This window comes from Cornus florida, unplaced genomic scaffold, assembly GCF_030987335.1.
Source record: "Cornus florida cultivar Cherokee Brave unplaced genomic scaffold, ASM3098733v1 CherokeeBrave_3.0.0_Hap2_Chr10, whole genome shotgun sequence".
NCBI classification, from domain to species: Eukaryota; Viridiplantae; Streptophyta; class Magnoliopsida; order Cornales; family Cornaceae; genus Cornus; species Cornus florida.
This window is the reverse complement of record NW_026775580.1, coordinates 96103143-96126792: the sequence shown is the minus strand read 5'-3', so window position 1 is coordinate 96126792 and position 23650 is coordinate 96103143. Positions and strand designations below refer to the sequence as shown.

The window sequence follows — 23650 nt, the reverse complement described above, 5'->3', positions numbered from 1 at the left end:
TGATAGTAAGGGGTATGCCCAATTAAGCAATGATGAGGTAATGAATGATGTTGGAAGACAAAAGTCTTAATGGTGAAATATTTGTGAGGACAGATGCTGGGAAGATAGAATTAAGAAGGGGTCATGTGTTTGATGATGTTAACCATTTCAGAGAAATTTTGAAAGATTTCGCTATTCAAGAGGGGTTCAAGTTAGTGAGAGATAAGAATGAAGAGTGAAGGGTAGTTGCACATTGTGGTTGTCAGGGCTGTAAGTGGATGATTAGGACAACCCCTATTACAGATGGTATTACATACATAGTGAGGAGGGTTGGACCTAAACATATATGTGTGAGGCAAGAAAAAAATCCTGATGCTAAAGCTAGTTGGTTTTATTCAAAGATGAAGGAGCAACTTAGACTTAATCCAAATATGGCAGATGATAGTATGCGTGATGAGGTGCAAAAGAAATGGGGTGATTTAGTTAGGTTATGGACATGCTATAGGGCTAAGAAAAAAGCTGCAATACTGAACTTTGGGTCTCATTCAGAGTCATATGTGTGATGACCCTGTGGACAGGTGTGCCGTGCACTACAAGAAAAATGACTTTTTATCACGGCTTTGAACCGTGATAGAAACAACTGTAGTAGAAAGTCTATTTTCAACCACGGTTCGGCACTGTAGTAGAAAGTCTATTTTCTACCATGGTTCCGCACCGTGGTAGAAAGTCTTACTTACTTTCTACCACGGTTCCTACTTTCTATCACGGTGCGGAACCGTGGTAGAAAGTTTATTTTCTTATAAAGTAATAAACTTTCTACCACGGTGCATAACATGGTAGAAAATGTTATATATATATTTTAAAAAACTAGTGTGGCCCATTTGAAGCCTTTTTTTTTTTCTTTTTCTTTTTTCCCTACTACTATCCTTGCAAGGACCCCATAAGCAAACCCTAAATAAATAAAAAATAACATCATAACCAAAATAATTTACCACTAACCAAAAACATCATATATATATATATATAACTAATTCCAAATCATTGTTTTATACAAAATTAGCCATATACAAATTTCAAATAAGTACATGATCTACACATTATATATTTACTTAACCAAAATAAAACAAAAATTCCTCATATCTTCTTGCAACTTCTTCATGAGCCATACAAAAAATATAGTGGTAACAAAAAAAAGTAACAACAATCGCAACCCACAATCCTAGCTTTGACCTACAAAGATGTAATAGTTGAAGTAAGAGAATTAAAGTAAAGCAAGTTCATAGAAGAATGGCTAATGTTGTCTTTATAAAAAAATATAAAATGATAAAATTGTCTAAGGAAAAATAGTTACCTAAAATATACAACATATACTTATAACCGGCTTTAAATGGCAGTTTTCAAAAATAAAAGCTATATTCTTTGAATGGATTGAATTGGATAGGATTAAAACTTTTTTCTCCTAGTTAAAAAAAATTTAAAAAAAAAAACCTATGAACTTATTTAATCTATCAAGGATAAAAATCCATAGTCTGAATAGCATTGTGCATTCACGAAGTAATATAAAGCCAAATGGGTATGGAAAAGGAACATGTAATATTCATTTTCAACCAATATTAAGTCAAACTTTGGGGGGTCTGTTGAAATCCTTGACTAAGAAGCTCAAGCACACTTGAAAAAGAGTACAAAGACTAAAATGGTCCTTGCAGAGCTCAGTTTCTTCAAGTTGCTATCCAAGTCAAACAAAGCAATATTAGTTATTTTCAAAGGTGTATGCTACTCAGTGACATATATAACCTGACAAAATAGTAGTAAGATTATTTTCAAAGGGGAAAGAATGTTCCAATCAAATGGTCCAAATCTAGCAGGCCTAATGGAATTTTTACTAATACGTACAGAATCAAGTGGTTGATCCATTTTTTTTTTACTCAACTCTTGCAATATATTACTGTAGTAGGAGAAATGTTATTTCTTGAGCATTCCTTATTACTGCCAAAGAAATTCAAATGGTATATACTAATCGGCTGCTTTAAATGGATTCAAAGTAATTCCTTCTAATTTAACTGAACATATATAGCTGTGTTAAAATCTAGAAAGGGGAAATTAACTCAGTTTTCACATGCAGCTTTCTTTCATTTTTCGATGGAGACCTAAAGAAAAAAGGTTGGAAATGTTAGCTTAATGATAATTATACAAAATGGAATTATGTAAACCAAACAGATAATTAAGAGACTTCTATATATCTTACTCATTCATAATCGTTGATGGCACTGAGCTCCTAGAAGATCCTGAGCCCTCCAAGACTGATCCAGCAGAGGTGCCTTTCTTTTTGTAGCCTGAGCAGAAAAATGTTCAGCTTAAACATGAATCGAAGTTTACTCATCTAATATACACTAATGATGAAAGAAGAACATAGGTTTCAACTTCACTGCACGGCGATACATTTTTGCTCGCGCAAACACACATTGTAAAACATAAAAATGCATTGAAGTACTATATATAATGTTGAATTGCTTAAACAACACTTTTATTGCTAAGATTATTAGTCAAAGATCAAACTAGCTTGGTTCATGATTAGAGTTTTTCTTCTATAACTAGGTTATCAATCATTTATGCTTTCATCTATTTCTTTTCCCCTTTTGTTTTGCCACATATTGGTATACCCTTAATCATTTGTTAGAATATATTAACTATGGCAAATGTAGAAGCATGATCTTGAAAATATTAAAGAATAAAGATGCACAGTTTCAAAACACACCATACACACACACATACATACATACATACATACATACATATATATATATATATATATATATGTAGAGATACACACACACATACATATATATATATGTAGAGAGAAAAGAGAGGGCTTACCTGCTTTAGTTTATCTCTCAATAGCCTATGCATCACTCACCTCTGCAAGAAAATCTGTCTTTTCCCAACAAAAAAGTCAACCCCCCCCCCCCAAAAAAAAAAGGAACTAAATTATATCATAAAAATAAGTTGAAATTGAAGACGATTATGTGATAATAATTGACCAGTCACTCACACTTGAAATGTCAATCCAAAGACATTTTCACTCTGACAATAAAACCACTTAAGTCCAGGTTTTTAGACGGTGTCTCCAGTTGCAAGACATTCTTCATATCTCAATGGGGATTTAAATTTGCTTTCCTGACATGCAATAGAACCATCTACAATTTCCCAAAATGCATGTTTTCCTGGTATTAGTTAGAACTTAGAAGTTGTCCAAAGTGAACCCATTCTCTATTCATCTATCTCATCAGCTTAAATGGTCAAAAATATTCCAAATAATCTACTACCAATTACTACCAAACATCTATATTTCCAAAATCGGAAGCTCTCCAGTGAATGCCAAAATGAGATCTCACCAAACTATGAAGAATTATATAGGAATATAAGATATAGTTTTCATTGAATAGTAGTTCAACCAATAGACCATCAAGAAGGTTGACAGTAACACTTTTAGAGAACCAAAAAATATAGGCATATATTAACCTGTGTTTCCTTACCTCATGTGAAGAAACCTTATCTTCAATATCATCCACATCTTGACCTGCTCAAATATCAACATCCAAATTCAGTAACAAGTTAACATTCCAAAAAAAAAAAAAAAAATCATAAAAATAGAAAAACCCAGTTTCATTCACTTTCTACTGCAAAAATCTCTAACTTCTAAAGCAAATTAGCATAGTGTGAACCCACAACAAACTTAAACCTAAACATCAGTATTTTTGAATTTTTAGAAGTAGTTCTTTTCCTTTTTATGATATAAACACACTCTAACTGAAACCAGTTAATAACTGATGCTAAAATTGAAATATGACCTTTTTTTATTAGTGTGAAAATGAAGTTATGACATTTTGCCAAAAGTGGCAAGTATCAATGCCATTAAAAAATTTCAGTTTATAAGTCTCTGGAAGATGGGCAACTTACCATCAGTCATCACAAGAGTGCAATCGAGGTGCAATCAATTGAAGCACAATGAAACACAAACAAATCAGCTCTACTACATAATTTATATATCTTGGTTATTCCCATTTTCTTTACACTAGAAAACTATTGTTAAGCTAGGTCTGGTTACAATTATGCAATTGGTAAATCAATGGCAAGCTGCTAAACATGAATGATAAATCATAAGCTCAAGTAAACATAGATCACCTACTGTTTCCTGAGGTATCTTCTTGCCAAGGCCTTTAGTAGAATATATGATCTTAATTCTGCAGGTTTTTCCATTTACTAGACAGCAGTTAAAAGTACACGAGCTTACTTCAAAGCAAGTAAAAGACACAGACCAAGAGCTTACTTCAAAGCAAGTAAAAATTGCATTCACATATTTAAAAACCAAACTCCAGCAAAAGCCTATGTTCAGCTTCCCGCGACAGGTGGAACTGTTGCTGGCTTTGAATTCTCAGCTTTTTCATGGCTTTGAAGCAAAGGGATTAAAAGTCGGACTGTGTTACTAACGGTGACGAATTACAAGCAGCCATGAGAAAATGATAGGTGTAGGTCATTTGTTATTTCACAGATCATGTTGTTAGCTGAGGTAAGTTTTTCAGTATATAATATGTGACTGCTATTTATTTTGTATAAATTGTACCTCATGATTTTGTGAGTTGATTGACTCTTTTTCAGGTTCTTTGTAGTTTTATTATGTGTCTTTTTCTTACCACTTGCATCTGCTCTCGACACAAAATCATTAACCTCTTTTTAATTACCCATTCTCAAGTTTCACTGAGGATTTCAATGTGAATCCTCTAGTGCAAAGGGTGGTAAGCACTAAAAATTAAGGGGGAAATTGACTGCGAGTATAATGAAACACACACACACACACACAATGGAGGATATATAACACATGAAAAAGATTATATATATGCAAAAAAAGAATAAGAAAAAAAGAGAGTTCCATTTTACCCAGGAAAAAAAAAAAAAAAAAAAAAGAGTATTTTTTGTATCTTCATTTATCAAATTTTTTTTTTCTTCAGTTCTATTAATTCTTTTGGTCTGTTCTTGTTATCAATCTGTTTCTTCCAATTTCAATTTTTTAGAAACGCAGATAACAGTCAACTTGTAAAAATACATGAGTTTCAGAGGTCATCAACAAAACTCCAATACAAGAACGAATTAGAAAAAAGTTTGTGCAAGCAAATTTCAACAATCCATACAAAAGTCTACAGTTCCATGTATTAAAACCGTGTTCTAACAGGTTACCCTTTTCCTATCACTTAGCTCTTCATGCTTTAAAAACCAAACTCCAGCAAAAGCCTAGGGCTTCAAGAAAATCAATAAATTGCATCAAATTAATTTAGTAAAATCCTCAAATCCCAAAATCCCCAACTGATTTTTCATCACAACTACTTATCCACATACGGAGATAAATATTTCGCCAACATATTGAGATGAAAGATATAAGAGAAACATTTACCTGTAGACATCTGTAATTTTGGTCGATTGCTGATCTTCAAGTCGTTACTCAACGTCATCCTTATGAGAGAGTAGAGAGGGCTTGAGAGTTGAGAGACAACGGGCCTGAGGCTGAAGCTTTCGAACGGCGAATCCGAACTAGAACAGTGGGCGATGGAAACTGAAGGATATAGGTTTTGATTTTTTGAACAATCTGAAATGATATGCCGATATGGGTTCTGATTCTTGTAGATTTTGTAGTTTGTAGTTGCAGAGACAGAGAGAGGGCAGGTTCAGAGTTGAGAACGAGAATAGAGATGGAGGCGATCTGGGAGGCTGATCTGATTCTTGTAGATTTTGTAGTTTGTAGTTGCAGAGATAGAGAGAGGGCAAGTTCAGAGTTGAGAACGAGAATAGAGATGGAGGCGATTTGGGAGGCTGAAATGATTTTCCCTAAAATTGTGTGGTCTGTAGGTGTGTGGTCTGAAATGACTTGCCTAAGATTTTAAGAATTTAGCGGGTATAAGACCCGCGCACAGCCTTAAACCAAATTCATTTTCTACCACGGTGCCTAAACCGTGGTAGAATAACTTAAATAAAATTAATTCACTTTTTATCACTGTTATAAAATAATCATGGAAAAATAAAATCACTTTCTATTATGGTTCTATCATAACCGTGGTAGAAAGTATAATTACTAACCATGGTGAAATAAAATACTTTCTATCATGATTCTATTATAACCGTGGTAGAAAATATAATTACTAACCATGGTGAAATAAAATCATTTTCTATCATGGTTCTATCATAACCGTAGTAGAAAGTATAATTACTACCACGGTTTTAAAATAACCGTGGTAGAAAGTTCTACCATGGTAATATATAAGTGCCAATAAAGTTTTTCATTGGGTTAGATGGCTGCCACTTGAAGGGTATGGCTAATGAGATTTTGCTTTCTGCCACTGCCCTTGATGGAAATAATGGGGTGTTCCCCGTCGCAATATGCATTTGTGAGGCCGAGACCAAAGAGGCCTGGGAGTTCTCCTGGATTGTTTGAAGGATGTTATTGGTGTTGCAAATCATCAAAACAGGGTTTGGACCTTCATAACAGATGGTTAAAAGGTACTGTGTTTTAGACTATTTTAACTATATTTTTTCAATTGTTTCAATTTGTTATACATGCTTTAACAATTTGAATTATTTTTCTTTTAGGGAATATAGCCCGCACTTCATAACATTTTCAATGGTTACATCCATATAAGATATTGCAGACATATTTTCAACAACTACAAGTGTAAGTTTCCAGGGTTAAAATTTATGAAGCAATTCTGGGCTGCAGCTAGGGCTTACACTGAAAGGGAATTTAAGATTGCAATGAATGAAATTAGAGTGGTTAATAAGATAACATATACGTGGTTGATGAATCACCCTTTGAAGCTCTGGGTTAGGCATAAATACTATGGTTATGCAAGAGCTGATCATGTCACTAGCACTTTGTTGAGTCTTTTAACAGCTGGTTAGGGAAATTGAGGGAATAACCAATTCTCACCCTAATGGACTGTGTGAGGTCAAAGTTGATGTGCAGGATGCAAAAGAGGTTTCAGAAGGCCATAGCATGGGAATCTAACATTACCCCAAATATGCTTAAAACATTGAATAATGCAATAGATAAGTTTAGGTATTGTAATCCCAGCCATGCCGGAGGTGATGAATTTGAGGTGGTAGAACCTGGGAGAAAATATATAGTGAATTTAAACACTTGGACATGTTGTTGCAGGGTTTGGGAGCTAACTGGGATTCCTTGTAAGCATGTTGCAGCTTGTATTGCTTTCAAAAGGTATAAGTTTGAGGACTTTGTGGATAGGTATTTTACAAAGGAAATGTATTTGAGGGCATATGGAAAAATGATACATCCAATGCATGATAAAAGTGATTGGCCAGAGGTGGAGTGTAATCCAGTATTGCGACCACCCCTTAGAAGGCCACCAGGAAGACCTAAGAAACATAGGATAAGGGAAGTTGATGAAGCAGCTTCAATGAAGAGATCATGCAATTTAAGATGCAGTATTTGTGGTATCCATAGACACAACTAAAGAACATGCAAGGGAGCACCAGTTGGCAGTGGGCAACAAGGAAGAGCAGTGAACAGACATGTAAGTTGTATTAATTTGTCTCAGTTTCTCTTTTTCTTTTTCTTTTTCTTTTTCTTTTTTTCAATTTGGTTGTTAATTCTGTAACTTTCACCATTTAAAGAGTAGTGAAGAAGGAACAAGTCAGTAAAGGGAAAATTTAAGAAGGGTAATCTCAGAAAGTTGGACTTTGAAACCGTTTTTTTTTTGCATTTTATGTGCATAATTTTATTGGATTTCCTTTTCTTCTTTGTATTCAGCAAGTAACAAGTGATCCTGGTTCTTCATTTCCTACTCAAGCTAGGATATAAAAAGGTAACTTTCACAATAAGTTATTCAACATGGTCAACTCCTATGCATTATTATTTGTTCCATTAATAAAATTGGTTGTTTATTAGTTTTTTTTCTCTTCATGTTGGCAGGTTCTCGAGTTCAATCTCACTTGGATTTTTGTTGGATGGTTGGAAATGTTGAACATAGTGATTTTTTTATTTCAATCGAATTTGGATTTTTGTTGGATAGTTGGAAATGTTGAACATGTTATTTTTTAGAGTGAACTACATTAAACCCCTCTTTCTATCTGTGTTTTTCACTAAATCCCCATTTTTTATTTTTTTTGTCAAAAAACCCCTCTCAACTATTAGAGGAGGGTTAGAGGGGGTTGATTTAATTCTCATATATATATATATATATATATATATATATATATAACAAATAAATTTCAAGAAAAAAAAACCTAAATTTATATTGGAAAAAAAAAAAAAAATTAGGCATTATTTTTGCTAATATATATATTGGCCAACTAACATGAGAAAGTGTCAGAGCAAATTAAACCAGACCTTAGTGTCAGAGCAAATTAAACCAGGCCTTGGAATGTCATAGCAAAAATGGCCCGCGCTTAATATAGGAGTAATAAATGGAAACTCGGGGTGTCAGAGCATTTAGCCCTTCATATTGGAACAAGAAATGCTTCACTGCGTCAGGCCGAGAGTGAGCATCGGCGGATTGTATCGCTCTCTTCAAGTCGGCGATCACAACGTCTTCCACTTGGTCGTGCCTCCCATTTTCTCATCCGCTTCACCGCTGCAAAAATTAACTTTCAGCTTTCGCGTTGCGTCTCATCATCATCAACAGCAATGACATCGACGATGGCCTTGATGGCTCCACCGACGGCCAAGAAAGTGAAGCATGAAATGGAGTTGTTCGGAGACGTCAGAGTCGACGACTACTACTGGCTTCGCGACAATTCTCTCTCTGATTCCGAAATCCTCTCTCACCTCCAACCCGAGAATGAATACACCGATTCCGTAATGTCTGGTACGTACATATATATATATATATATATATATATATTCATAGGCAAGAAACACATACACCCACTTTTGCCCCTCTGGTACTTGACCTTCTACTTTGGATTATAACTTCTAGTGTATAGTTTTACATATATTATATTATTGCATTCTTGCTTCGATCATTCATATTAATGACAATCTATAATGTATTGTTTCTCAAACTCGTCTCTCTCACTCATACAATCAGTAACGTAACAGTTCTAAGATTTATTTGGTTGCTGAATGAGAAACATCTAGGGAAAGGAAGGAAAGAAGGAAATTTTGAGTGGAAGTTTTCGATCTCCATTGGTTTTACATTATTGGAAGGCTAAGTCCTTGGTATATAAATTGTTCTTATATTGGGTATTTTTATATTTTTCATCTTATATTCTTCTATGTTCTCCGATGCCCTAAACAGAGTGCGTGTTCATCTTTGGCATCTACATATGATCATTGCAGAAATATACACATATGTATATACATGACATTTATTTATGAAATAATATACATTATTTTCTCTTTTTGAGTATTATGCCTTTTATTGTGTTCCGTAGTCGAGGAAACTTGGGAAGCCCATTGAATTAGGCAGCTTTGTAAAACTTATACTTCAACATTTCAAACACACCAGACTTTATTAGCCCACAAAGAAATGTGCACACATTGCTAAGCTTCACCACTACTTAAAACTTAAATGTAACTATTTCTTGCCTATATCCAGCAACAATTTTTTCTTGTCACATATCAAAGACATGATAATAATAAAACATCAAAGCTAATAAATTTTCCAAGACCCAAGTGGGTCACACTTTGAGATTGAACCAATTTAAATTTTATGGTTTCTTCACTTGTTTTGTTTAGTTGAATGCAAGGGGAGAGAGAGATATTTTTTTTTTTTTTTTTTTTTTTTTTTTTTTTTAAGTAAAAATATATTAGAAAAACGTTTAAAAGGAGAACGCGTCCCTAATACAAGAAGAAAAAAGATATAAGGACCAATAATATCCAAAAGATCAAAGAAATCATCAATTGAGGAGCATGCGCTTCCTCTTACATAACAAAACGGAGAACGAAGAATATGAATTTTTAAATTAGCTAAAGACGATTCTTTTTTTTTAAAGGTTCTGTTATTCCTCTCACGCCATAAACACCACCAGACACAATGTGGAACAATCCTCCAATAATCACGAGCTTGTTCTTTAACAAGACATTTTCTCCAAGCGTTAATCAATTGTGAGGAGTGCTTAGGCAATACCCAAAAAACGCTAAACATGCAAAAAATAAAACTCCAACAATCATACACTACAGGACAATGCAAAAGAATATGATCCACAGATTCACTATCTGCTTTACATAAACAACACCAATTAACAATGATGTTGCCTCTCTTTCTCAAGTTGTCCACTGTCAAAATCTTTCCCAAAGTGGCAGTCCAAACGAATAATGTGATTCTAAGAGGAGCTTTAGAACGCCAACTAGACTTCCAAGGGAACTTGTGACCAATGAAGTTGGACAAACACAAGAACATGGCTCGGACACCATACTTACCATAAGCTAAAGGAACCCACATAATATTATCATACCCTCTGCCCATATCCTGCTACTTATATAACGTATCCAAAAAAACACAAGCTTCCTCCATTTCTCAATCCTGAAAGGGGCGCCTAAAACGCACATCCCACGTAACTCCATTGTTATTAAGTTGATAATAATCAATTACGTAGACATGTTTATTGACTGCAATATTGTAAAGTCTAGGAAAGAAGTGAGACAACAGCTGATCTCCGCACCAAAGGTCCTCCTAAAAACGGGTGTGTCTGCCATCACGAACTTTGAATCTAATGTGTGAGAAGAAAACATCCCAGCCCTTCCAAATGAATTTCCACACACCAACGCCTCCCGTAATAGTGACTGGGAGAGAGGACCAACCCCCACCTTCTTCACCAAAACGACACGAGACAACTCTTCTCCACTGGCGATGACGTTCCTTCCCTAATCTCCATAACCACTTTCCCAAAAGAACACGATTAAAAGGGACCATGTTTCGAATGCCTAACCCGCCTAACCTCAACGGTTGGCAGACTTGATCCCAATTAACAAGATGATACTTAAACTCCTCTCCCCTTCCACCCCAAAGAAAATCCCTCTGAATTTTTTCAATTCTTTCAGCAATAGAGCATGGAATTTGAAATAAAGATAAAAAGTAGGTAGGAAGGGACGAGAGAGTACTCTTAATGAGTGTGACTTTCCCCCCTGTAGAAAGATACTGTTTTTTCCATCCTGCTAATCATGTCTCATATCTATTAGTCACTGGGTCCCAATTGCTAACTTGTGTAGAAGAAACTTCCAAAGGCAATCCTCAATAAAGAAGAGGAAAAACACTAACTCCACACCCTAGGACAACAGCTAAGAAGGAAATATCTGGAACATCCCCCACTGGAACAAGCACACTCTTTCCAACATTAATCTTTAGCCCAGAAACCGCTTGGAAGCAAGCAAGAATGCACCTCAGATATCTAAGTTGAGAAACTTCGACATCACAAAAAACCAAAGTATCATTCGCGAACAACAAATGGGAAATCTGAATCTGATGTTCAACATTTTTGCCAATTCTGAACCCCCTGATGTAACCCAAATCTTCCACTTTTCTCATTAATCTGCTCAGACCTTCCATGACAATAACGAAAAGAAAAGACGATAATGGGTCTCCTTGTCTCAGACCACGCGAACTAGCAAAAAAACCATTCAGGAGCACAGAGAACATAACTGACGAGATACAAGTTTCAATCCATTTTATCCACCTGTCTCCAAACCCCATCCTTCGAAGCAGATACAGAACGAACTTCCAATTAACATGATCATAAGCTTTCTCAATATCAAGCTTACACAAAACGCCAGGAACCCACTTTTCAATCTAGAGTCAACACATTCAAGGGAAGAGAAAGAGTTTTTACTTTCCCTTGTTAGGTGGGAAAGAAGAAATGAGAGATTTTATATATTTATACCAATATACCCTCTTTATTTAAGTTAATACATAATTCATGTAAAACATTCATGGGTAATAATGTCACTTTATGGTACATACTATAATTATACTTCTATTCCCTTCTTTCTTCTATCCAATTTTTGATGGATGGATAATGGTGAGCCAGGAAGGATTTCTCATCCATCCATCCTTTCTTTCTCTCCAACTCACCCAGTTTCCATTGTACCAAATAATGGAGACATGCTTTATCCTTCCTCTCTTCCCTCCTCACCTCTTCCTAACTACTGAATGAATACTTAAGCAAGCCATTCTCAAGCCTCTTAAGGTTTGGATCAGTTCTTTAATCTTAGTTCCTAAAGTGAATGACTAGTTAAATTCTATGAAATATGAAAGGGATAATTCCATAAAAATAGTATTTTGATGGTCAAATGCCAAAAAGTGAAGTCAAATTTAATTTTTCCAAATTAATAGAATTTTTTCAAATGCTGACTTGGACATGAAAAATTACCGTAGACTATTTCTTAATTCCTAAACTGCCCTTCATACTCTCTGCTCAGGCAACCGCTTAAAAAGGCTTCATACTCAATCAACTGTGTACCATTAGTCGCACCTACCGACGCTCAGCATTGCCGGACTTGCAAACCTCCTCACCGCTGCCACATCTTTACTCGCTACTGCCGAACTCGCCGCCGACTCTCTCGCTATCGCTTTCACAGGATTGAGCCCGTCCAGGTTCTGCTGCCCACAGACGCTGACTGCCCATCCTCGAGGAATCCAACGAATCCAAGCAAGGATCTTAGTTGCTGCCTCTTCCTTGGCTTGCCGAGCAAGGACTTCAGTTGTTTCCATCGCTTACTAGAACACTGTTCACAAGTTTCAGCCATTCTTCCACCCTCCACACTTCGTCCAAAGTTAATCCGCGCGTAGATCGAATGTGCATTCATGAGTGTCTCACCGCCAGACCAGTGATCTCATCTGTCGTCCCTATCCATCTCCGCTGTTATCTCTGCCATCGTCAATCCCTGCCACCGATCATCACACTGCTGCTCTCCTCTCTCTCTCTCTCCTCAGTTTAGGAAAGACAAACAAAACCAACCAATTCTTTCCCAATTAGTTTGCTCTATCTCAAACCCATCCCTATATATACATTCTTGATCTCAAATCTTATCTCCCAATCTTAACCCAAGGCCTGACAATGGAGATGTCTGCGAGGAATTCTCCATATAGTCTTATCTTCCTCATTACTACTCTTGTAATCCAGTTTTTCAACGCCGAGCTCCCTCTAGCTCTCCGCTGCTAGTCGCCATCATTTGAAGCCCAGCAAAGAGTGTGGAGGGCAGTTTAGGAATCAAAAGACAATTTACAGTAACTTTTCATGTCCAAGTCAGCATTTGAAAATATTCCATTAATTTGGAAAAATTAAATTTTACTCCATCTTTTTGGCATTTGACCACCAAAATATCATTTTTATGGAATTATCCCAATATGAAATGTGTAAGACTGTTGGCATTTGATTTGAGTGTGTCTATGTCAATGACTGTTGACATTTGATTTGTGTATGTGCATTTGTTGTGTGTTATGATGCAACTTATGTTATGCTGACACCCTAAGAAAATAATTTACACACAGTGGGAAAATATATAACTGTAAATACTGTTAATAGAATATTTCTAGATCCTTTATTAAAGGACTAATCCAAGTTGAAAATTGTGATATTGAATGTGTCAAACTTATCCATTGAGCATAGTTTCTTTCTATATATTATATGGATGATCTGATCCGCAAGGACCATGATTGGGAGTTTGTTTATTATCTTTCTCTCAGGAAGAGGCGAAATATAGTTAACTTGAATTATGACACAATTGATGAATGCCGACCTTGTTAAGTTGATTTATTTATAATAGAAGTGATGGAAATGAATTATGGTTTGTAGACTCTCCTAAATCCCACATTAAAGCACTTATAGCAGTCGTGCATTGTAATATTGAATATATCAACTTATTCTCATATTTGAGAAGGCTAGGTTTATAACTGTTCTATTACTTTTTCAGGGACCAAACACTTCAAAGATCAGATTTATGTTGAGACTAGAGGATGAATCAAGGAGGACGACATCTCTGCACCCATACGCAGAGGTGCTTACTATACTATAATAGGACCTTGGAGGGAAGGGATATGTTCTGCTTTATCGACTCCTTATTTCTAATGATGGTGCTCCACCTTCTGTTTACGATGTTATGCCTACTGGACCTGATGCTCTTCCTGAGCATGTTATTCTTGATGAGAATATTAAGGCCCAAGAGCATGCATTTTATGAAATTGGCGCTGTTAAAGTAATAAAAAAAATTTCTATTGGAAACGGGGCATTAAAAATATAAAGTTTGGATGAGAATTGGAATAGATTCCGCTAAGAATTTTTTGCGGATCTATAGACGAGCGCGTTCCTCTCCACAAGGAGATGAACGTGGTATATTTACTTTCTCAAATCCATTTTCGGGTGAATGAGAAATTAGATCCAAAGTGAGGTGTTTGATAAGCCTAAATGGAAAAAATGTTGAAACCAATTGAAGTTTAAATAAGTCAAGCTTGGGCTTGGATTTGGGCTTGGGCTTGGGCCTAATTATAAAGTTCGGTTATTCTTTATACTAAATGGAATTTTGGATTGGGCCTGTTTTTGGGCTGGCTTATTTAAATGGGTTTCACAAATGGTTGGTTTTTTGGGTGGTTGGTTTTTTGAATTTAAATTAAAAAATCACTTTTTACTTTTTTACAAAGGGTTGCACCTTTTTTCCGAACCATCATAACCCATGGTTGCACCTACCCGAAAAGGCACCCTGCAATCTATAAATACCCCCTTTTGGATTATTTGCAAATCAGACCAAAATTCAAAGAATTCTTCTCTTCTTTTGAATTTTCTTCTTCCTCATTCTCTCTTTACTTTGTGGGTTCGAGCCTTAGTATTTGGGTTTGGACCTTAGTCAGTTACTTCGAGTCCGAGTTCGAGTCAGAGAGTACTATACCGAGCCGTTTTGCCTATTCCTTTGGTTTGTAGTGCCACTACCGAAGGAAGACAAGTCATTGTATCTTGGGAGATAGACGCTACTGAGTCCGTAAGCACCATAGCGGTGCGAATCTGTCTTAAGGATATAGAATCAAATTCTAGTCTCGACTTTTAATCAGGTTCCTTTATTTTATATTTTTATTTGATTATATTAAACTTTGTATTATAATAAATTATATAATTATAGATTATTATTTTATAATAATAATTATATATATATATATACACACATTATATTTTCAGATAATATTTATATAAATAATACTATAGTATATAGTATAATTAAACCATATTTTGGACTATAATCTTAAGACAGAATATGATTATACTATAGTTTAATTATTTAAATATTGTTATTATTTTATTTCTGTAAATTTGACTGTAGTCTATATATTTTGATATATATCAGACAAATGGCAAGTACAAGTACAACTATGCCTAATGTTCCTGTCAGTCATTAGGAAAAGCCTGAAAAATTCAATGGGGCGGAGTTTAAAAGGTGGCAATAGAAAATGATGCTCTACCTTACAACTCTAAATCTAAGCAAGTATCTAACTGAAACTGCCCCAGTGCTAGAAGAGGGTGAGACTGACATTACCAAGCTAGAAGCTGTTGATATATGGAAGCATGGAGAATTCCTATGCAAGAACTACATCCTTAATGGATTGGATAACACTTTGTATAATGTGTACAGTCCAATAAATACTGCTAAAGAGCTCTGGAAGTCACTAGACAAAAAGTATAAAACAGTGGATGCTGTCTTGAAGAAGTTCGTGGTCGGACGATTTCTGGACTTCAAAATGATGACTCCAAGATAATCATGAGCCAAGTGCAGGAGCTCCAGTTGATCCTACATGAGATACATGCTGAAAAGATGACATTGAGTGAATCCTTTCGAGTAGCTTCAATCATTGAAAAGCTGCCACTTACTTGGAAAGATTTTAAAAATTACTTGAAGCATAAGCGCAAGGAAATGGGGCTCGAAGACCTGATTGTCAGGTTAATAATTGAAGAAGATAACCGCACATCTGAAAAGAAAGCCAGGAATTCTTTAATGGTGACAAAAGCAAATGTAGTGGAAGCTGGACAGAAGAATAAGAAAAGGAAGTACTTTGGTGAAGGTCTAAGCCAAGGAAACTACAAGAGGTTCACTGGGAAGTGCTTCATATACGGTAAGCTAAGACATCGAGCTAAAGATTGCCATAGCCGCAAAGCATAACACAACCCCAAGAAAAAGACCACTGAGGTGCACATTGCTGAGGAAAATAAGTTGACAGTTGATGTGTCAGAGCTAAATCTTTGAGTTGTGGTTTCTGAAATCAATCCGGTGAGGAATAATAGAGAATGTTGGGTGGACACAGGAGCTACTCGTCATGTTTGCTCTGAAAAGATGATGTTCACTACCTATGAAGTTATATATAATGAAGAACAACTCTACATAGGGAGCTCTTCTACTGCAAAGGTTGAAGGACAAGGAAAGATCAAGCTACTAATGACCTCAGGGAAAGAGCTCACTCTTAATAATGTGCTGTATATACCAGACATCAGGAAGAACTTGGTCTCTAGGTCACTTCTAAGCAAGAATGGGTTCAAGCTGTTCTTTGTATCTGATAAGTTTGTGCTGACTAAGAATGAGGTGTATGTGGGCAAATGCTATCTAAGTAATGGACTATTTAAGTTCAATGTAATGACTGTTGTACCTAAATCTGTTAATAATAATAATAATAAAGCTAATTCTTCTTCTGCTTATATGATTAAATCATATGATGTGTGACATGGTAGGTTAGGACATGTTAATTATGATACGATTCGTAGATTAATTAACATAGAGTCTATACCTAAATTTAGTATTGATTTAAATAAAAAATGTCAAACATGTGTAGAAGTAAAATTGACTAGAACCTCATTTCACTCTATAGAGCGAAGTACTGAACCTTTAACATTAATTCATAGTGATATCCGTGACTTTAAATCTGTGCCAACTAAAGGTGGGAAAAAATATTTCATTACTTTTATTGATGATTGCACAAGATACTGTTATGTATACTTGTTAAGAAGTAAAGATGAAGCCTTGGAAATATTTAAACATTACAAGAATGAGGTTGAGAATCAATTTGGTAAAAAGATAAAGGTGTTTAGAAATGATAGAGGTGGTGAATACGAAACACTATTTGCTGACATTTGCTCAGGACATGGTATTATTCATCAAACTATCGCTCCTTATTCACCTCAACAGAACGGTGTTGCTGAACGCAAAAATTGTACTTTAAAAGAAATGATGAATGCTATGTTGATAAGTTCTGGTTTAACCCAAAATTTATGGGGGAGAAGCTCTACTCTCTACTAATTATGTTCTCAACAAAATACTTCAAAAGAAAACAAATGTGACACCTTATAAATTATGGAAAGGTCAAAAACTTTCCTATAAATTCTAAAAAGTGTGGGTGTGTTTAGCTAAGGTTGTGGTTCCTATTCCTAAGAAAGTTAAGATAGGACCAAAAACCTTTGATGGTATTTTCATAGGCTATGCACAAAATAGTAGTACATATGATTTCCTTGTGCATAAATCAGACATTCCTGACATCCATATCAATACAATTATTGAGTCAAGGAATGCTTGTTTCTTTGAGGATATATTTCCTTATAAAAATTCTCTTAAAAGAAATCATGATATTGCTAATAGCAATATACAAGAGAATATAGACCAAGAGTCTATAGATGATGAAAATAAGGAAGAACATAGACGTAGCAAAAAAACTAGAACGTCTAAGTCATTTGGTTCTGATTTTCTAACATATATATTGGAGAATGAGCCATAAAGCTATAAGGAAGCTATGTCTTCTCCTGAAGCTCCTTGATGGAAAGAAGCCATAAATAGTGAAATTGAATCTATCATGCAAAATCATACTTGGGAGCTATGGATCTTCCTCCTGGTACTAAACTTTTAGGGTATAAGTGGATTTTCAAGAAGAAGATGAAGCCTGATGGTTTAATTGATAAATATAAATCCCGATTTGTTGCTAAGGGATACAGGCAAAAGGAAGGCTTGGATTATTTTGATACATATTCACCAGTCACAAGAATAAGATATATTAGATTGTTACTAGCTATTGCAGCATTGCAAAATTTAGAAATACATCAAATGGATGTTAAGATTGCCTTCTTGAATGGTGAATTAGAGGAGGAAATCTATATGGAACAACCTGAAGGTTTTATAGTTCCAGGAAAAGAAAAGAAGGTGTGCAAGCTTGTAAAATCCTTATATGGATTGAAACAAACACCTAAACAATGACATGAAAAATATGACAAAGTGATGTTGTCAAATGGTTTTAAAATTAATGAGTGTGATAAATGTGTTTATGTGAAAAACACTCAAAATGGATATGTCATTGTGTGCCTATATGTGGATGATATGCTAATAATGGGTAGTAATGATGTTATAATCAAAACTACTAAAAAGATGTTGACTAAAAATTTCCATATGAAAGGTTTAGGCATAGCTGATGTCATATTAGGAATCAAGATTTCTAGAACATCAGATGGTCTAGTTTTATCTCAATCTCACTATATTGAGAAAATATTAGAAAAGTTTAATAAGGAAGATAGTAGTCTTGTAAAGACTCCTGTTGATGTAAATCTTCATTTATCGAAAAATACTGGTCCTAGCATATCACAACTTGAGTATTCTCACATTATAGGAAGCTTAATGTATTTGATGAATTGCACACGACCAGACATAACATACTCAGTTAATAAATTGAGTAGATTTACAAGTAATCCAGGAAATAATCATTGGACTGCAATAATCAGGGTTCTAAGGTATTTAAGATATACCATAAGTTATGGATTACATTATTGTAGATATCTAGCAGTACTTGAAGGATACAGTGATGCTAATTGGATATCAGATACGAAGGATTCTAAATCCACAAGTGGCTATGTCTTTACCATTGGAGGAGGTGCCATATCTTGGAAATCTTCAAAACAAACTTGTATTGCCAGATCCACTATGGAATCTGAATTTATTACTTTGGATAAAGCTGGTGAAGAAGCTGATTGGTTTCGTAATTTCTTAGAAGATATTCCAAATTGGCCTAGACCTGTACCCGCTATGTGTATACATTGCGATAGTCAATCAGCAATTGGAAGGGCACAAAGTAATATGTATAACGGTAAGTCTCAATATATACGTCCACGACATAATACCATCAGACAATTGCTCTCAAGTGGGATAATCTCAATAGATTATATCAGGTCAAAAGATAATTTAGTGGATCTGTTTACAAAAGGTTTGACAAGAGAGCAAGCGTATAGTTCATCGAGGGGAATGGGATTAAAGCCGAAAGCTAATGAGTCATCTTAATGGAAACCCAACCTAGTTGACGAGATCCCAAGATCTAGGTTCAAAGGGACAACAGAAATTCTGAATAGCTCACCAGAAGCACTAGGAACATTTAATTTTCTACCCATTTCTATGATAAGACAGTGCTACCTACAGCGATGAGTAGGATAAGCTATGCTTTTAATGACTCTTATACCTTGAAAATTCAAGTGGTGTAATACCCTTAATTTTAAATGAATAGTCTCGATAGTTTATTTTATGGTTTTATTGTAATTTTTGCATTTTTATGTGTTTATTTGGCTATTTACTTATTTGTTTTAATTGTTGTTTATTAATTGAGTTAGTTACAGTATTTGTTTTATTTAATTGAGTATTTGTTTTAATTATTTTCCTTTCTTTAATATATGGTTACATGGAAAATGAATTAATTGTTTTTAATGGTTTTCGTATTCATTATAATTCTAGGGTTTTTATGTTTCAAGGTTTAGCCGACTAGGGTTATATTTAGTTAAGGTTTCTGTATTGTAATATAATAGAATTAGGTTTTCCTTAAGCCTATATAAATATATCATTAAACGTTGGCTTAGGGTTTAGAAATCAAAAACCCTATTCACGTATATAGTGAGACTGAGAGAAACAGAGGGCAATAGAGGAGTCGGGAACTGTAGGAACCGCCGAAAAATCTAGGAAGACGGCGTAAAGATTTTAATTCAAAATCGTACAGGCAAGTTCTATTACTAACTCTTTCCATTTGACTCGTGTTCTTTACATGTCTAACTCAATTCCAGGAATAGATAAAGATCTAAAATCAATCTGATTCGCATGCTTGCACTGTTTTAATCAACATGTGTTCATGAACTATTAATTATTTATTTTACCTTCTTTTTACATAATTCATGATTTAAGTGATGTCAGTTGATGGATAAAGAATCTTATTAGTTCTGAAACACATTGGGAAACCTTAAAATTAATCTGGTTTGCATGTTAGATTTGATTAAATCAGTATGTGTTTATGAATCGGTAATTGGTTGTTTTAACTATTTCTTGCATATTCCTTGTGTTGATTGATGTCGGTTAATGATTAATGATTTTTAAAATCTCTGGAACACACTGGGACTTAGAATTAAGTAGTAGAAACCTTAACAATGGAGGACAGCAGAATGGAGGTCGCCGAAGGTGAAAAGGGTAAAAGAAACGAGTAGTATGGTTTCATGTGAGAAGAGGCGGCTCCCCACAAGGGTGGAGCCGGCTCTAGGGTGTGTGGAGGCGGCTCCACTCAAGCCCTTTTGATGCAGTTTTGGTGTATTTTCGCTTCTGGGTTTGTTTTTTTGACTTTTCTAGAGTATTCAGAGACTGTGCATGGGAAATTAGATGAGGTCTGAGGTTACATTAAAATCCCAAAGAATGTGGGACTGGATAATAAACCATCTAGGGTTTATAGGTTGAACAGTAAACAGTTCTTAACAAAGTTGCAAACTATTAGGGGATGCAAGTGGTTTAAATTGCTTACGTTGTTTTAGCAATTTTCTGTGAATGATTATCCAATTCTAATCATGTAACAGTGGAATGAATTAAGCATGTTAAAATATATATTTTTATTATGCTTGTTAAGGATTAGTTAATGATGCAATTTAAACAATTATTGCATAATTGTTGGGACTGGTATTATAGGCATGACAGTTCGCCTATGTTTATTATGCCCGCCATGGAATTAATAGATGTGTACATTTATTTATGTTCCCTCAATTATACGGACAGTGGGGATAAATTGATATTTACATATAGTGTTGTATTGTCAATTGCTGGATTTTTGGTTGTGTAGTGTAAAAGCAGCATGTTAAAGTACATAATTTTAGTATGCTTATGACGGAACAATTGATGCTTATATTTAATATTTTAATTATCAATTGTTGGATGTATGGATTAGTTGATATTTACTTTCATTATCTGTATTATCAACTACTAGTTGGATGGATTGTATGCACCGGTATGGGACGGTGGCATACTAGGGACGGATTAGTTTCAAAATACTAAATCCTACCTATACGGAATAAGGGAATGGATTATAAAATAAATCATACTTATATTTGAATCAGATCAGCTGAAACTAAGTTGAGTGACTAACTAGATTACTTGCTATGGATATGTAAGTCAGTGCAGCTGAACAAGCTGAACGGCTTACTGGATTTCTTGTGGATAGATAGGATAGGACTTTAAATATATTATTATGGTATTGCGATATGAACTTGAGTCTCAGAGTCGACGGTTAGGGAGCGTATATGCAGTAGGATGCATAGCTGGCTATGTTGGTTGAGGTATACCCTGTTAGGCTTAGGTAGTCGTGCCCACTCAGGTGCGTTTTGCATGATACCTTCTACTCAGGTTGAGACCCTCATCATAGTCCAGTGAGAGTCCCATAGTAAATATATATATATATATATGTACGGACTACATAGTTATTGTTGAGTTGGTTAGGATGTACATGCGTATCGAGTCTCTGTTGGATTGCAGTAGGATGGAACTTGTTCGTGGGCCTGACCCACTTCTATTTTTCAGGTATTCGTCAGTTCCAGTTTTAGACCTGATCGTGCTGAACAGAGACTATCACTCACTCTTCCGACGACGTAGGACTTCTCTCCATGGTTTACTTTGGATGTTCTTTTGGTAGTTTCATTTCAGTTTGGATTTTTATTAGGGGTCCACTAGAGATGGATTCCTGAGTTGCTTAAACTATTGGAGGTTTTGGATTATTGGATTTTCAAAGCATTTAATTTGAAAGGATTTTATTTTAGAATTCATTTAACTTTTATTTATTTCTTAATTCATTTTCTAATCTGTGTTCATTTTAAATATTAATTATTTGATATTCCTTCAGGTTTGGGCTTGGGCCTAATCAACACGTGTCTCGAATCTGAGGGGTATCACAAGTGGGGTATAGTAGGATACTCTTAATAAGAAGTCACCTATATGAGTGTGAAGTAGGGCCGCTTCTATGAGAACTTCTAAGGCTAAGTTTTATAGAGCACTCATGAAATACCAGGAGTTGTTTAGGTCCATATGAACACAACTGTGAGAACCGACTTTGTGCGGGAAGGAACTATGTGTTTGCTATTGTCTTGGTTTACATCAACGGCTGAATAGTTCAAGACATTATGTTCACTGGTTAGTCAATAAATATGATAGTAATACATTAGGGAAGGTTCAAGGCCAAAAGCTACCTATCCCGATGCAGTTACTTTCCAATAGTACTCTCTCTAGTGTCTGTATCTTCTTTATTTGTAATTTGCACAAATTTCCATTCATGTGGGGGATTGTTGAAACGGGGGCATTAAAAACATAAACTTTGGATGAGAACTGGAAAAAATTCCGCTAAGAATTTTTTGCGGACCTATAGACGAGCGCGTTCCTCTCTGCAAGGAGATGAACGTGGTATATTTACTTTCTCAAATCCGTTTCTGGGTGAATGAGAAATTAGATCCAAAGTGAGGTGTTTGATAAGCCTAAATGGAAAAAATGTTGAAACTAATTGAAGTTTAAATAAGTCAAGCTTGGGCTTGGATTTGGGCTTGGGCCTAATTGTAAAGTCCGATTATTCTTTTTACTAAATGGAATTTTGTATTGGGCCTTTTTTTGGGATGGGCTTATTTAAATGGGTTTCACAAATGGTTGGTTTTTTGGGTGGTTGGTTTTTTGAATTTAAATTAAAAAATCACTTTTTAGTTTTTTACAAAGGGTTGCACATTTTTCCGAACCATCATAACCCATGGTTGCACCTACCCGAAAAGGCACCTTGCAACCTATAAATACTCCCCTTTGGATCATTTGCAAATCACACCAAAATTCAGAGAATTCTTCTCTTCTTCTGAATTTTCTTCTTCCTCATTCTCTCTTTACTTTGTGGGTTCGAGCCTTAGTATTTGGGTTTGGACCTTAGTCAGTCACTCCGAGTCCGAGTTCGAGTCAGAGAGTACTATACTGAGCCGGTTCGCCTATTACTTTGGTTTGCAGTGCTATTACCGAAGGAAGACAAGTCATTGTATCTTGGGAGATAGACGCCACTGAATCCGTGAGCACCATAGCGGGGCGAATCTGTCTTAAGAATATAGAATCAAATTCTAGTGTCGACTTTTAATCAGGTTCCTTTATTTTATATTTTTATTTGATTATATTAAACTTTGTATTATAATAAATTATATAATTATAAATTATTATTTTATAATAAAAATTATATATATATACACACATTATATTTTCAGATAATATTTAAATAAATAATACTATAATATATAGTATAATTAAACCATATTTTGGACTACATCTCCTGTGTGCTTCATTGTGATAACCTTTTTCTTTGCCCTTTTTCAATAGTTTGTTCCGAATTACTTTGTTTCACTCTCCCCTTGG

The 23650-nt window shown here is 35.1% G+C and overlaps 1 long non-coding RNA gene across 2 annotated transcripts; it reads right to left on the bottom strand.

The window, feature by feature from the left end:
- Positions 1-966: 966 nt before the first annotated feature.
- LOC132276075 (uncharacterized) lies at positions 967-5890 on the bottom strand. 2 transcript variants are annotated; one of them, XR_009470829.1, is made up of 4 exons: positions 5426-5890; positions 3513-3556; positions 2225-2312; positions 967-2126 (listed from the first exon to the last, which is right to left on the bottom strand). It is a non-coding gene; the product is annotated as an uncharacterized LOC132276075 (long non-coding RNA). The 2 variants fall into 2 exon arrangements; XR_009470830.1 differs by having other exon boundaries at positions 967-1209.
- Positions 5891-23650: the final 17760 nt, after the last annotated feature.